The following is an 8836-nucleotide window of genomic DNA, read 5'->3' on the forward strand; positions in this document are numbered from 1 at the left end:
CCTACTGAGGAACGTGTATTTTCAAAATGAGAGAAACTAAGAACTGATACTGATTGAAGACAATCAAACCCACAGCAGCAATGTCTTTTTTTTTAATAAACCAAGGAATGCAATTAACAGGTTTGTATGGTTAAAAGATAAACTAAGGTACATTAAGTATTTTATGACTTATTTGAGCAAAAATCAATTCCAATGGGACAGCGCCTAACCAGAAGTGGTTAGGAATGCTCCACTGACCACAGCCACCTATGCAACCCCCAAATCTGTGGAAGACGTCATTGCATACATGCATGATTATTATATACATGTGGCAGTTTATGCTCTTTCAGCTTAATCACAGTTTGTTGATTTTTACCACAGCCATAGATGCTTGTTTGTTTTTTGGATAGTATCATAAACCGAAAACCACAGACACCAAGATCTTGAAGGAAACAAATCTAAATATTAAGGATATTATTCAGACTGATATTATTAATTCTGTTTTGTAGAACAGGTTCTTTTGTTTGTTTGTAGAGAATATTTTATGGAATATATGTTAAGTCAGAAAGTGTGAAGGGTCTGAGACTTTACCCTACTTGCAAGTTAACAAGTTAGTCTATGTAATTTCATGTGTATCCTGACAGAAGTATCAGACTGCAGAAAAACAGGCCATGCATTACTCACATCAAAAACACCAGCCTGGGTAGGATCTTAGTGCCAGTTCTTTGAGCCCCAATCCTCACTGGAACACACAGTGCAGTAGTCCATTGAGACTGCTATAGAAGAACACCATAGACTGGGTGGCTTATAGATAACAGAAATTTATTCCTCACAGTTCTGGAGGGTGAGAAGTCCAAAATCAAGGCACCAACAGATGTGGTGTTTGGTGAGAGTCCACTTCCTGGTTCATAGACAGCTCTCTTCTTGCTGTGTCTTCACATGGTGGAAGAGGGGAAGAAGCTCTCTGAGGCCTGTTTTATAAGGTACTAATCCCATTAATGAGGGCTCCATTCATGACCTCATCGCCCCAAAAGCCCTGCCTCCTAATACAATCACATTGGTGTTAGGATTTCAACATACACTTTTGGGAGGACACAATCAGTCAATTGCTCAGAGTGAGAACAAGGTATTATTTGGGAATGCAGTGAGTTCATATCACAGGAGAGGCACTCCAAAATTATAACATTTAGTGCTTAAGTTGGATAGCTGGTATTTCCATCTATTAGCCCCTGTGGGAAAAAGAAAAAAAACTTTATTTTGGTCTAGAATGTCAAAGGCTCTTGTGATCTGAGGAGGGGAAGGCCTTCTTGGTTTATTACACTGAAATCTAATCAGATGTCTCTCAAGGGATGGTATATCTAAGTTTCTTAATACTCTAGAATGTAAGCAAATCTTCATGAAGATGGGAGGAATTTTTATTATCCTGAAATGTGTCCAAAGAGAGAAATGTTATGTCAACAGCTTGTAATTCTTTTCCTATAAAGACCTGAAATGTATAGGGGAAAAAAAAGACAAAGAAGAAGAAGAAGAAGAAGAAGAAGAAGAAGAAGAAGAAGAAGAAGAAGAAGAAGAAGAAGAAGAAGATAAAAACAGAAATCTAGGAAAAACTATCTTCTGTCATTATACTTATACCAGAATCAACTAAGATTCTCATAGGTGCATAGGATTTCTAAATGTAACAATGGCTCCTGATCTTTAACAAGGTCTCATAGTGGTAAATCAAGACCCTGTCACCCAGGCCATTCTTAGTGAATCTGTCATGGAACCTCAGGCTCCTACTGAAGTAGATGATGAAGAAGGAGAAACTGTAACAGAAGAAAGTGAGAATGAACTGGATAACTCTAAACTCTCAGTCAAATAGGAATGCAGACAGGTTTCTCCCCCAACTAAGAGAATATAATTCTGACTTAATTAAACTGTGGACTGATATTCAGCAAAAAATAGAAACACAGTCACAGGTAGCCCCTCCAGGAACTCCATCATCTGTCCCTCCATCAGGGGAACAAAAAGCTGCTTTAAATCCTACCAGTGCTGCCAAGAAAATCCACACCAGGCTTCAGTCTGAAGAATCTACTGAGATTCTAGACTCAAGCTATATTGTGGGACAGGCGCTAACCCCAAGGAAGCAAAAAACAGTTGTTAAATAAAATAAAAGGAAAAATGGATTTGTTTGCTCCTTCCAAGCAGAAGAAAAACATGTCAGCAGGTAGCATAGCCTCCACAGACTTACCAAATAGCAATAAATTCAGGCTAGATGTCCTCAAACACATGATACATGAAGTGGAACACTGAATGGAAGAATATGAATGGTGGACAGGATGTGAAGTCAAGGGACTACAGAGTAGTCAGTCTTACAGGTTTCACTCTGTAGCTGGTGAGCTCCCTCTGTTGCCTGATTTGGTACCTTAAAGACAGTGAGCTGCAGCTGCATAAAGTAGACACAGGCAGCTGCTACAACAACTGTTAGGTGATCATCATGAGCTCACTAATGCTCTTACACCTGAAATTCTTCTTGGAGAAGAAAATACTACCCAGGTTAAGACTTCAGCAGTACATGGTCACAATAGATTAAGCAACTTATATCACTCACACATGCCATAAAGAATTGTCTTTGATAAATAGCAACACAGAAAATCAGGCATTAGAAAGGGGATCCATGGGTAGGAATTACAGATAATTCAGAGGGCCCTGTTCTAAATGCTAATGTCTCTGTGCCATCGATGGTCAGAGGGGAAGAAGTGGTTGAATTCCCACAGGAAGACTTGGCTGTTAAACTATCCCAGGTGCCAACCCCCTCCCCCAGATCGTGTGGATCTGGCCAACAATTTTCCAGCACATGTATTTGAGCTCAAATAACACCACCAAGGCAGAAGATCAACTCAGAATTCTCTCCCTTGCAGCATGTGTTGAGGAGGACTGTTCAAACTTGTCCTGCTCCACAAATTCTTCCAACTATGAAAATAATTGAGAAGAAACAAAATTGAGAAAAGACCTTACCTACTGCACAATCAGAATTCAAAGAAGTTGCCTCTTCATCAGAGGTGGAGGGTTTCTCATATGGGGGAAGATATGGAGAACAAAACTCAGGTTCCTTTTTTTAGCCTCTTCCAGACCCTCCGCAGTTCTCATTCAAACATTTAGCAGGACAGAACCCCCAATTTCTCAGAAGAGCCCCTAGTACTGGGAGATGGGCCATAGCTTAGAACAAATGAGGCAGGAATAAGAAAGGATTTCATGGCACAAATTGTTGAGTCGACACTGCAGAATTTAGCTATCAAGACACATCTGAGCAATAATATTGGGCCAGAAGGAGAGCAAGGGGATGGACTTCAGGAATTCAATAAGAGACAAGTCATACAAGTGACACGACTGCTAATTTTCCAGCAGCACAATCTCTACCACCAGGAAGCATGAAGGAACAGATTGCAGGAATGAATCGGCAGAGTATAGATACTCATAGAAAAGTCTTGCAGAGCAGCTGATACTTATTGGTTTGGACCTTTTCTCTCCACCAGTATCGCCCATTCTGTCACTGGTTTGGACCTTTTCTCTCCACCAGTATCGCCCATTCTGTCACGGGCCAGAGCACGGACTGAAGGAGAAAAGAGGACAATTGAAGTATTTATTATACAAGTACAGCCCCGACAGCTCAAAATGCAGTGCTATCTCTCCTAATTGAATAAATACAAGATCTCCAGGGACTGCTAGTAATTCTTGTTCTCCATTAAATGCTACCTCACAAACTGGGTGATTCACACCTCTTAATCCAAGAACAAAGACTGAGAAACAAAATGAAGAAGGCTGGTTTGCTTTTGCTACCCACTTGTCATAAATGAATTTGGTTTTACAGAGTTTATTCTCAGTAATATATTCTTGAGCTTCCACTCCCCTCTCTGCTCCTGCTTTCAAGTTTTCATGTCCTTCTTTTAGATAAAACCTGCAAAGATCTTATGACTTAGTATTTTTGGAACAAAGAATAAAGCAATTATTTTAATTTTTGACTTCTTCCAATAGATTTCCAATAACTAACCAACCTACGACTTCTTGTAAATGTTGACAACAGGGAAAAATACAAATTTAAAAAGTTTCCAGAAAATTGTTTGAGACTCTAAGATTTCTTAATTTTCAATATTATTTCCTTGATTTATTCTATCATTCATTTAAAGTATTATTAAGCTCTAATGATATAATGAACAGAGTCACAATCTAGTGTTGAAAACAATCTATAATCATACAGGTAGACATAAAGTATCTATGAAAAGAGCTACTAATAGAATTTTATAGGTACAGAGATCAGAGAACTTTCTCCAAGGCACTGATGCTGCTTAATGAGAACGAATATAATTTACTTAGAAGAACAAGGAAAGGGGGACACTCCAAAGAGAAAGAATGGCATGTACAGTGTTCCATGGTGAAGCACAGCCTGTTCACAGTCCAGAGCAAGCATAGGGATAAGAGCAGGTGAGATCCTGGCATAAGAAAGTGATGCTATAATATGGACTTTGCATTTGTTTGGGGATAACTGGCCTTCTTTATCTTAATAAATAAAGAGTCATGAATGAGGGTGTTTTTAATGGGAGAGTTTGGTAATTTAATATAAATTTTCAAAATATTACTATGGCAGATTTATCAAAAGAGAAGTAGATCTGTCAAGATAAATCTATCTTCCAGTATGAATTCCAGAAAAGTAGAACCCACAGTGAAGTAAAAAAGCAGAGTGCAGACTTCCTATGTAACTAGTATTTCATGACTTACGATATCACATCTATATTATGATAGGCAGAATTCTGAGATAGCCTTAAGATGTCTGATTCCTACATGGTGCTCTATGGACTACTCTCCTCTTGAGGTAAGGAATAATTTGTGAATATGATGAGACAAAGATTGCCCTGATTAGGTTACTAATCAGATGACTTAATCAAAAGGAAGGTTATGTAAGTTGGCCTGTACTAATCTAGCGTGCCCTTCCAAAGGTCTTCATCCTTCTGAATTTAGGGAGATTTTAACATAAGAAAGCAATGAAGGATGCTGCATATCAAGGATCTGAGAGTACCACCTGGGAGCTGAGAACAGCCCAGATTTCACAGCCAGAAGGAAATGGGGCAGGGGGACTGCAATCAGACAAACACAAGGAACCAAATTCTTCCAATAACCTGGATGAGCTTGGAAGAAAATTCAAGCCCCAGATGACAATCTCCATCCCACCTAATACATTAATTTCAGCCTTGTGAGACCCAGGAGGACGATCCAGCTAATATGCCCAGATTCCTGACTCACAAAAACTATAGGATAATACTTGGGTATTGTTGTAAGTGCCGAAGTTTTTGATAATCTGTTATATATTGATAGAAAACTCTGTGCATGTGAGTGTGTGTGTGTGTGAGTGTGTGTGTGTGTATACTCATTCCATAATCCATTAGTCTTTTTCTTTAATTGCTCTCGACAAGCAATTATTGCCATGCTACAGAATTCCAAAACTTTAGTCAAAAGTTGTGATAAGGCAGGTTAGTCACAACTAAACCTTTATTTAAAAAATTTATTTATTAAAATTTATTAAATTTATTATTAAAATTTATTTAAAATATATTGGTATGAAAATATAATTACTCAAATCATTAATATGAATTTTGAAGATATGTCAAAATTTAGTAATAAAAAACAATTTTGAAGATGCTTTCCAACCAGGTAGATTTGAACAAGTTCAAATACATAGTTTGAATCGGGGGTGGATGCAGTTGTGTAGTCATAGGTTAAATTAATGCTTTCATCTCAATGTTGTCCTCTTCAGATTAACCTCATGTCAGTACAGTGCATAACATCTCACCTAAATAGTTTCAAGCAGTTTTAAATATTTTCTAAGCTGAAAATTAAGTGATTTGAAAACTCTTCATCCAGTATATTGAAACAGAGAAATCATGGTTGTTGGCATCAGATCAGTCTGCAAGGTCAATCATTTTGTTACCAATTGTATTTTTAATCCACATATGCACTATAACTTCCTATAGTATGCACTATAACCAGATGTCCATTGCTTTTCCCAAATAAATATCAAAATGATAAATATTTTGATAAATAAATATTTCCCAAATAAATATCAAAATGAAGTTTTGATGACTACATATAGAGTATAAAATAGCATAATTTTGACAGTTGAATAAATGTCCATTTTTTGCTGAATATCAGTCCACAGTTTAATTAAGTCAGAATTATATTCTCTTAGTTGGGGGAGAAACCTGTCTGCATTCCTATTTGAGAGTTTAGAGTTATCCAGTTCATTCTCACTTTCTTCTGTTACAGTTTCTCCTTCTTCATCATCATCTACTTCATTAGGAGCCTGAGGTTCCATGACAGATTCACTAAGAATGGCCTGGGTGACAGGGTCTTGATTTACCACTATGAGACCTTGTTAAAGATCAGGAGCCATTGTTACATTTAGAAATCCTATGCACCTATGAGAATCTTAGTTGATTCTGGTATAAGTATAATGATAGAAGATAGTTTTTCCTAGATTTCTGTTTTTATTTCTTCTTCTTTTTTGTCTTTTTTTCCCTATATGAGTTATTCTGGAGAATGTTCCATGTGCACTCAAAAAGTATGTGTATTCTGCTGCTTTAGGATGAAATGAATATATTTAAGTCTATCTGGTCCAATGTGTCATTCAAAGCCATTGCTTCCTTGTTGATTTTCTGCTTAGATGATATGTCCATTGTTGTAAGTAGGTTTTTAAAGTTCCTTACTATTATTGTATTGTTATAAAGAGAGTTTCTTTATGTTTGTTATTAATTGATTTATATATTTGAGTTTTCCATGTTGGGGGCACAAATATTTACAATTGTTAGATCTTGTTGGATCGGCCCTTTCATTATGACATAGTGCCCTTCTTCATCTCTTGTTACAGTCTTTGTTTTAAAATCTGGTTTTTCTGGGGGTGCCTGGGTGGCTCAGTCAGTTAAGCGTCCGACTTCGGCTCAGGTCATGATCTCGTGGTGCGTGAGAGCCCGCGTCGGGCTCTGTGCTGACCGCTCAGAGCCTGGAGCTTGTTTCAGATTCTTTTGTCTCCCTGTCTTTCTGACCCTCCCCCCATTCATGCTCTGTCTCTCTCTGTCTCAAAAATAAATAAACATTAAAAAAATTTTTTTAAATCTGTTTTTTCTGAAATAAGTATGGCTATTTCACCTTTCTTTGACATCCATAAATGGTTCTCCATTCCCTCACTTTCAATGTGCAGGTGTCTTTCGGTCTAAAATGAGTCTCTTGTAGGCAGCATATAAATGGGTATTGTGTTTTTATCCATTCTCATATCCTGTGTATTTTTATTGGAGCATTTAGTCCATTTGCATTCACAGTGAATATTGATAGATGTGAATGTAGTGCCATTGTATTATCTATACATTTGGTGTTTCTGGAAATTTTCCCTGTTCCTTCTAAGTCTTTGTCACTTTTGTTCTTTCTTTCCCTCTCAGAGTCCCCATTACTATTTCTCGCAGGGCTGGTTTAGTGGCCACCAACTCCTTCAGTTTTTGTTTTTCTGAGAAACTCTTTATCTTTCCTTCTATTGTGAATGAGAGTCTTGCTGGATAGAGTATTCTTGGCTACATATTTTTCCCATTCAGCACATTGAATATATCATACCACTCCCTTCTGTCCTGTCAAGTTTCTGTGGAGAGATCTGCTGCTAATCCTACTTGACTTCTCTTGCAATTAGGGATTTCTTTTCTCTTGCTGCTTTAAGCATTTTTTCCTTATTTCTGTATTTTGCAAATTTGGTTTTGTCCTGCTTTCATTGATTTTGACTGGGACTCTCTGTACCTTCTGAATTTGGATGCCTGTTTTCTTTCCTAGATTAGGGATATTTTCAGCTATAATTTGCTCAAATAAAATTTCTGTCTCTTTTTCTTCTCTTCTTCTTCTGGGACTCCTTTGATATGAATGTTATTATGCTTTTTTGGTGTATTGAGTTCCCTAAGTTTACACTCATGATCCAATATCTTTATTCCTCTCTTCTTTTCAACTTTATTATTTTCCATAATTTTATCTTGTATATCTTAGTTATTCCTCTGATTCTTCCATCCTTGTAGTCATTTATATCCAGATGTTTTTGCATCTTGGTTATAGCCTTTTTTATTTTGTCCTAACTAGTTTTTAGGTCTTTTATCTCTGTGGTATGGGACTGCCTGGTGTCTTCTATGCTTATCTCAAGCCCAGCTAGTATCCTTATGATTGTTGTTTTAAATTCTAAGGCACATTACTTATGTCTGTTTCAATTAGATCTCTGGTTATGACCTTTTGTTGTTCTTTCTTTTGAGATGAATTCCTCTGTCTTGACATTTTTCTAGGTCTCTGTCTTCTGTGTGTTAGGAAAGCCTATTATGTTTCCTGCTCCTGAGAGTAATGGCTATATTAGGAAGTGGTCATATACTATTCATGGAGGGCCTGTTGCTTCAAGAAGTGTTCTGGTGTATGCTGTGTGCACTGTGCTGCTGTGTTTCGTCTGGTCTTTCTCTCAGGTCAGTCCTCTGCAGAGTTTCTCTCTACCTGCCATGGGGAGTGTTTGGACTTTGTCCAGTATGTGGCAAGTTATGACAAGGTGTACTTTGGTCTGCTTGTTAAAAGAAACTAGGTCCTATGTCCAGTAGAGTTGAAGATTTGCAGCACTCTGGTCAGTAGACTTGGTCTGTCTCAGGTCATGATTTCATGGTTTGTGAGTTCAAGCCTTGCACTGGACTCTGTGTTGACAGTGTGGAGGCTGTTTGGAATTTTCTGTCTCTCTCCCTCTCTCTCTCCTCTTCTCCCACTAGTGCTCTCTCAAAAATAAGTGTAAAACAACAACAACACCTTCAAATTTTTAGTGATATGG

The 8836-nt window shown here is 37.6% G+C and overlaps 1 pseudogene; it reads left to right on the forward strand.

Annotated features, from left to right (window-relative positions):
- Positions 1-918: 918 nt before the first annotated feature.
- LOC131491144 (spindle and centriole-associated protein 1-like) lies at positions 919-3811 on the forward strand (annotated as a pseudogene).
- Positions 3812-8836: the final 5025 nt, after the last annotated feature.

The sequence above is a fragment of the Neofelis nebulosa genome, chromosome 1 (genome assembly GCF_028018385.1).
Source record: "Neofelis nebulosa isolate mNeoNeb1 chromosome 1, mNeoNeb1.pri, whole genome shotgun sequence".
In the NCBI taxonomy this organism is placed as follows: domain Eukaryota; kingdom Metazoa; phylum Chordata; class Mammalia; order Carnivora; family Felidae; genus Neofelis; species Neofelis nebulosa.